Raw genomic sequence first — 7981 nt, forward strand, 5'->3', positions numbered from 1 at the left:
AAGGGTGGGGGATTGTCCCAAAACTTGCTACAAGGGGCCAGAGGGGCGGCCTGAATGAAAAATGTGTAAAATCAAGCACCGTGAGGGCATTGTGTGAAAATTGTGAAGGATTTTCCAAAGCGGCCAAAAATGGAAAAAAATGACAGGGCCGGTAGTGTCGAAAAAGTCAAAAATGGGAAGGGTGGGGGATTGTCCCAAAACTTGCTACAAGGGGCCAGAGGGGCGGCCTGAATGAAAAATTTGTAAAATCAAGCACCGTGAGGGCATTGTGTGAAAATTATGAAGGATTTTCCAAAGCGGCCAAAAATTGAAAAAAACGACAGGGCCGGTAGTGTCGAAAAAGTCAAAAATGGGAAGGGTGGGGGATTGTCCCAAAACTTGCTACAAGGGGCCAGAGGGGCGGCCTGAATGAAAAATTTGTAAAATCAAGCACCGTGAGGGCATTGTGTGAAAATTATGAAGGATTTTCCAAAGCGGCCAAAAATTGAAAAAAACGACAGGGCCGGTAGTGTCGAAAAATTCAAAAATGGGAAGGGTGGGGGATTGTCCCAAAACTTGCTACAAGGGGCCAGAGGGGCGGCCTGAATGAAAAATGTGTAAAATCAAGCACCGTGAGGGCATTGTGTGAAAATTGTGAAGGATTTTCCAAAGCGGCCAAAAATTGAAAAAAACGACAGGGCCGGTAGTGTCGAAAAAGTCAAAAATGGGAAAGGTGGGGGATTGTCCCAAAACTTGCTACAAGGGGCCAGAGGGGCGGGCTGATTGAAAAATGTGTAAAATCAAGCACCGTGAAGGCATTGTGTGAAAATTATGAAGGATTTTCCAAAGCGGCCAAAAATTGAAAAAAACGACAGGGCCGGTAGTGTCGAAAAATTCAAAAATGGGAAGGGTGGGGGATTGTCCCAAAACTTGCTACAAGGGGCCAGAGGGGCGGCCTGAATGAAAAATGTGTAAAATCAAGCACCGTGAGGGCATTGTGTGAAAATTGTGAAGGATTTTCCAAAGCGGCCAAAAATTGAAAAAAACGACAGGGCCGGTAGTGTCGAAAAAGTCAAAAATGGGAAAGGTGGGGGATTGTCCCAAAACTTGCTACAAGGGGCCAGAGGGGCGGGCTGATTGGAAAATGTGTAAAATCAAGCACCGTGAAGGCATTGTGTGAAAATTGTGAAGGATTTTCCATAGGGGTAAAAATTGAAAAAAATGACAGGGTCGGTAGTGTCGAAAAAGTCAAAAATGGGAAGGGTGGGGGATTGTCCCAAAACTTGCTACAAGGGGCCAGAGGGGCGGCCTGAATGAAAAATGTGTAAAATCAAGCACCGTGAGGGCATTGTGTGAAAATTTTGAAGGATTTTCCAAAGCGGGCAAAAATTGAAAAAAACGACAGGGCCGGTAGTGTCGAAAAAGTCAAAAATGGGAAGGGTGGGGGATTGTCCCAAAACTTGCTACAAGGGGCCAGAGGGGCGGGCTGATTGAAAAATGTGTAAAATCAAGCACCGTGAGGGCATTGTGTGAAAATTGTGAAGGATTTTCCATAGGGGTAAAAATTGAAAAAAATGACAGGGTCGGTAGTGTCGAAAAAGTCAAAAATGGGAAGGGTGGGGGATTGTCCCAAAACTTGCTACAAGGGGCCAGAGGGGCGGCCTGAATGAAAAATTTGTAAAATCAAGCACCGTGAGGGCATTGTGTGAAAATTGTGAAGGATTTTCCAAAGCGGCCAAAAATGGAAAAAAATGACAGGGCCGGTAGTGTCGAAAAAGTCAAAAATGGGAAGGGTGGGGGATTGTCCCAAAACTTGCTACAAGGGGCCAGAGGGGCGGCCTGAATGAAAAATTTGTAAAATCAAGCACCGTGAGGGCATTGTGTGAAAATTATGAAGGATTTTCCAAAGCGGCCAAAAATTGAAAAAAACGACAGGGCCGGTAGTGTCGAAAAATTCAAAAATGGGAAGGGTGGGGGATTGTCCCAAAACTTGCTACAAGGGGCCAGAGGGGCGGCCTGAATGAAAAATGTGTAAAATCAAGCACCGTGAGGGCATTGTGTGAAAATTGTGAAGGATTTTCCAAAGCGGCCAAAAATTGAAAAAAACGACAGGGCCGGTAGTGTCGAAAAAGTCAAAAATGGGAAGGGTGGGGGATTGTCCCAAAACTTGCTACAAGGGGCCAGAGGGGCGGCCTGAATGAAAAATGTGTAAAATCAAGCACCGTGAGGGCATTGTGTGAAAATTATGAAGGATTTTCCAAAGCGGCCAAAAATTGAAAAAAATGACAGGGCCGGTAGTGTCGAAAAAGTCAAAAATGGGAAGGGTGGGGGATTGTCCCAAAACTTGCTACAAGGGGCCAGAGGGGCGGGCTGATTGAAAAATGTGTAAAATCAAGCACCGTGAAGGCATTGTGTGAAAATTGTGAAGGATTTTCCATAGGGGTAAAAATTGAAAAAAATGACAGGGTCGGTAGTGTCGAAAAAGTCAAAAATGGGAAGGGTGGGGGATTGTCCCAAAACTTGCTACAAGGGGCCAGAGGGGCGGCCTGAATGAAAAATGTGTAAAATCAAGCACCGTGAGGGCATTGTGTGAAAATTGTGAAGGATTTTCCAAAGCGGCCAAAAATGGAAAAAAATGACAGGGCCGGTAGTGTCGAAAAAGTCAAAAATGGGAAGGGTGGGGGATTGTCCCAAAACTTGCTACAAGGGGCCAGAGGGGCGGCCTGAATGAAAAATTTGTAAAATCAAGCACCGTGAGGGCATTGTGTGAAAATTGTGAAGGATTTTCCAAAGCGGCCAAAAATGGAAAAAAATGACAGGGCCGGTAGTGTCGAAAAAGTCAAAAATGGGAAGGGTGGGGGATTGTCCCAAAACTTGCTACAAGGGGCCAGAGGGGCGGGCTGATTGAAAATTTGTAAAATCAAGCACCGTGAAGGCATTGTGTGAAAATTGTGAAGGATTTTCCATAGGGGTAAAAATTGAAAAAAATGACAGGGTCGGTAGTGTCGAAAAAGTCAAAAATGGGAAGGGTGGGGGATTGTCCCAAAACTTGCTACAAGGGGCCAGAGGGGCGGCCTGAATGAAAAATGTGTAAAATCAAGCACCGTGAGGGCATTGTGTGAAAATTGTGAAGGATTTTCCAAAGCGGCCAAAAATTGAAAAAAACGACAGGGCCGGTAGTGTCGAAAAAGTCAAAAATGGGAAGGGTGGGGGATTGTCCCAAAACTTGCTACAAGGGGCCAGAGGGGCGGCCTGAATGAAAAATGTGTAAAATCAAGCACCGTGAGGGCATTGTGTGAAAATTGTGAAGGATTTTCCAAAGCGGCCAAAAATTGAAAAAAACGACAGGGCCGGTAGTGTCGAAAAAGTCAAAAATGGGAAAGGTGGGGGATTGTCCCAAAACTTGCTACAAGGGGCCAGAGGGGCGGGCTGATTGAAAAATGTGTAAAATCAAGCACCGTGAAGGCATTGTGTGAAAATTGTGAAGAATTTTCCATAGGGGTAAAAATTGAAAAAAATGACAGGGTCGGTAGTGTCGAAAAAGTCAAAAATGGGAAGGGTGGGGGATTGTCCCAAAACTTGCTACAAGGGGCCAGAGGGGCGGTCTGAATGAAAAATGTGTAAAATCAAGCACCGTGAGGGCATTGTGTGAAAATTTTGAAGGATTTTCCAAAGCGGGCAAAAATTGAAAAAAACGACAGGGCCGGTAGTGTCGAAAAAGTCAAAAATGGGAAGGGTGGGGGATTGTCCCAAAACTTGCTACAAGGGGCCAGAGGGGCGGGCTGATTGAAAAATGTGTAAAATCAAGCACCGTGAAGGCATTGTGTGAAAATTGTGAAGGATTTTCCATAGGGGTAAAAATTGAAAAAAATGACAGGGTCGGTAGTGTCGAAAAAGTCAAAAATGGGAAGGGTGGGGGATTGTCCCAAAACTTGCTACAAGGGGCCAGAGGGGCGGCCTGAATGAAAAATGTGTAAAATCAAGCACCGTGAGGGCATTGTGTGAAAATTGTGAAGGATTTTACAAAGCGGCCAAAAATTGAAAAAAACGACAGGGCCGGTAGTGTCGAAAAAGTCAAAAATGGGAAGGGTGGGGGATTGTCCCAAAACTTGCTACAAGGGGCCAGAGGGGCGGCCTGAATGAAAAATTTGTAAAATCAAGCACCGTGAGGGCATTGTGTGAAAATTATGAAGGATTTTCCAAAGCGGCCAAAAATTGAAAAAAACGACAGGGCCGGTAGTGTCGAAAAATTCAAAAATGGGAAGGGTGGGGGATTGTCCCAAAACTTGCTACAAGGGGCCAGAGGGGCGGCCTGAATGAAAAATTTGTAAAATCAAGCACCGTGAGGGCATTGTGTGAAAATTATGAAGGATTTTCCAAAGCGGCCGAAAATTGAAAAAAACGACAGGGCCGGTAGTGTCGAAAAAGTCAAAAATGGGAAGGGTGGGGGATTGTCCCAAAACTTGCTACAAGGGGCCAGAGGGGCGGGCTGATTGAAAAATGTGTAAAATCAAGCACCGTGAGGGCATTGTGTGAAAATTGTGAAGGATTTTCCAAAGGGGTAAAAATTGAAAAAAATGACAGGGTCGGTAGTGTCGAAAAAGTCAAAAATGGGAAGGGTGGGGGATTGTCCCAAAACTTGCTACAAGGGGCCAGAGGGGCGGCCTGAATGAAAAATGTGTAAAATCAAGCACCGTGAGGGCATTGTGTGAAAATTGTGAAGGATTTTCCAAAGCGGCCAAAAATGGAAAAAAATGACAGGGCCGGTAGTGTCGAAAAAGTCAAAAATGGGAAGGGTGGGGGATTGTCCCAAAACTTGCTACAAGGGGCCAGAGGGGCGGCCTGAATGAAAAATTTGTAAAATCAAGCACCGTGAGGGCATTGTGTGAAAATTATGAAGGATTTTCCAAAGCGGCCAAAAATTGAAAAAAACGACAGGGCCGGTAGTGTCGAAAAAGTCAAAAATGGGAAGGGTGGGGGATTGTCCCAAAACTTGCTACAAGGGGCCAGAGGGGCGGCCTGAATGAAAAATGTGTAAAATCAAGCACCGTGAGGGCATTGTGTGAAAATTATGAAGGATTTTCCAAAGCGGCCAAAAATTGAAAAAAACGACAGGGCCGGTAGTGTCGAAAAAGTCAAAAATGGGAAGGGTGGGGGATTGTCCCAAAACTTGCTACAAGGGGCCAGAGGGGCGGCCTGAATGAAAAATGTGTAAAATCAAGCACCGTGAGGGCATTGTGTGAAAATTGTGAAGGATTTTCCAAAGCGGCCAAAAATTGAAAAAAACGACAGGGCCGGTAGTGTCGAAAAAGTCAAAAATGGGAAGGGTGGGGGATTGTCCCAAAACTTGCTACAAGGGGCCAGAGGGGCGGGCTGATTGAAAAATGTGTAAAATCAAGCACCGTGAGGGCATTGTGTGAAAATTGTGAAGGATTTTCCAAAGCGGCCAAAAATGAAAAAAAATGACAGGGCCGGTAGTGTCGAAAAAGTCAAAAATGGGAAGGGTGGGGGATTGTCCCAAAACTTGCTACAAGGGGCCAGAGGGGCGGGCTGATTGAAAAATGTGTAAAATCAAGCACCGTGAGGGCATTGTGTGAAAATTGTGAAGGATTTTCCATAGGGGTAAAAATTGAAAAAAATGACAGGGTCGGTAGTGTCGAAAAAGTCAAAAATGGGAAGGGTGGGGGATTGTCCCAAAACTTGCTACAAGGGGCCAGAGGGGCGGCCTGAATGAAAAATGTGTAAAATCAAGCACCGTGAGGGCATTGTGTGAAAATTGTGAAGGATTTTCCAAAGCGGCCAAAAATGGAAAAAAATGACAGGGCCGGTAGTGTCGAAAAAGTCAAAAATGGGAAGGGTGGGGGATTGTCCCAAAACTTGCTACAAGGGGCCAGAGGGGCGGCCTGAATGAAAAATTTGTAAAATCAAGCACCGTGAGGGCATTGTGTGAAAATTATGAAGGATTTTCCAAAGCGGCCAAAAATTGAAAAAAACGACAGGGCCGGTAGTGTCGAAAAAGTCAAAAATGGGAAGGGTGGGGGATTGTCCCAAAACTTGCTACAAGGGGCCAGAGGGGCGGCCTGAATGAAAAATTTGTAAAATCAAGCACCGTGAGGGCATTGTGTGAAAATTATGAAGGATTTTCCAAAGCGGCCAAAAATTGAAAAAAACGACAGGGCCGGTAGTGTCGAAAAAGTCAAAAATGGGAAGGGTGGGGGATTGTCCCAAAACTTGCTACAAGGGGCCAGAGGGGCGGGCTGATTGAAAAATGTGTAAAATCAAGCACCGTGAAGGCATTGTGTGAAAATTGTGAAGGATTTTCCATAGGGGTAAAAATTGAAAAAAATGACAGGGTCGGTAGTGTCGAAAAAGTCAAAAATGGGAAGGGTGGGGGATTGTCCCAAAACTTGCTACAAGGGGCCAGAGGGGCGGCCTGAATGAAAAATGTGTAAAATCAAGCACCGTGAGGGCATTGTGTGAAAATTGTGAAGGATTTTCCAAAGCGGCCAAAAATGGAAAAAAATGACAGGGCCGGTAGTGTCGAAAAAGTCAAAAATGGGAAGGGTGGGGGATTGTCCCAAAACTTGCTACAAGGGGCCAGAGGGGCGGCCTGAATGAAAAATTTGTAAAATCAAGCACCGTGAGGGCATTGTGTGAAAATTGTGAAGGATTTTCCAAAGCGGCCAAAAATGGAAAAAAATGACAGGGCCGGTAGTGTCGAAAAAGTCAAAAATGGGAAGGGTGGGGGATTGTCCCAAAACTTGCTACAAGGGGCCAGAGGGGCGGGCTGATTGAAAAATGTGTAAAATCAAGCACCGTGAAGGCATTGTGTGAAAATTGTGAAGGATTTTCCATAGGGGTAAAAATTGAAAAAAATGACAGGGTCGGTAGTGTCGAAAAAGTCAAAAATGGGAAGGGTGGGGGATTGTCCCAAAACTTGCTACAAGGGGCCAGAGGGGCGGCCTGAATGAAAAATGTGTAAAATCAAGCACCGTGAGGGCATTGTGTGAAAATTGTGAAGGATTTTCCAAAGCGGCCAAAAATTGAAAAAAACGACAGGGCCGGTAGTGTCGAAAAAGTCAAAAATGGGAAAGGTGGGGGATTGTCCCAAAACTTGCTACAAGGGGCCAGAGGGGCGGGCTGATTGAAAAATGTGTAAAATCAAGCACCGTGAAGGCATTGTGTGAAAATTGTGAAGAATTTTCCATAGGGGTAAAAATTGAAAAAAATGACAGGGTCGGTAGTGTCGAAAAAGTCAAAAATGGGAAGGGTGGGGGATTGTCCCAAAACTTGCTACAAGGGGCCAGAGGGGCGGCCTGAATGAAAAATGTGTAAAATCAAGCACCGTGAGGGCATTGTGTGAAAATTTTGAAGGATTTTCCAAAGCGGGCAAAAATTGAAAAAAACGACAGGGGGTAGTGTCGAAAAAGTCAAAAATGGGAAGGGTGGGGGATTGTCCCAAAACTTGCTACAAGGGGCCAGAGGGGCGGGCTGATTGAAAAATGTGTAAAATCAAGCACCGTGAAGGCATTGTGTGAAAATTGTGAAGGATTTTCCATAGGGGTAAAAATTGAAAAAAATGACAGGGTCGGTAGTGTCGAAAAAGTCAAAAATGGGAAGGGTGGGGGATTGTCCCAAAACTTGCTACAAGGGGCCAGAGGGGCGGCCTGAATGAAAAATGTGTAAAATCAAGCACCGTGAGGGCATTGTGTGAAAATTGTGAAGGATTTTACAAAGCGGCCAAAAATTGAAAAAAACGACAGGGCCGGTAGTGTCGAAAAAGTCAAAAATGGGAAGGGTGGGGGATTGTCCCAAAACTTGCTACAAGGGGCCAGAGGGGCGGGCTGATTGAAAAATGTGTAAAATCAAGCACCGTGAGGGCATTGTGTGAAAATTGTGAAGGATTTTCCATAGGGGTAAAAATTGAAAAAAATGACAGGGTCGGTAGTGTCGAAAAAGTCAAAAATGGGAAGGGTGGGGGATTGTCCCAAAACTTGCTACA

The sequence above is a fragment of the Scomber japonicus genome, chromosome 7, assembly GCF_027409825.1.
Source record: "Scomber japonicus isolate fScoJap1 chromosome 7, fScoJap1.pri, whole genome shotgun sequence".
Classification (NCBI taxonomy): domain Eukaryota; kingdom Metazoa; phylum Chordata; class Actinopteri; order Scombriformes; family Scombridae; genus Scomber; species Scomber japonicus.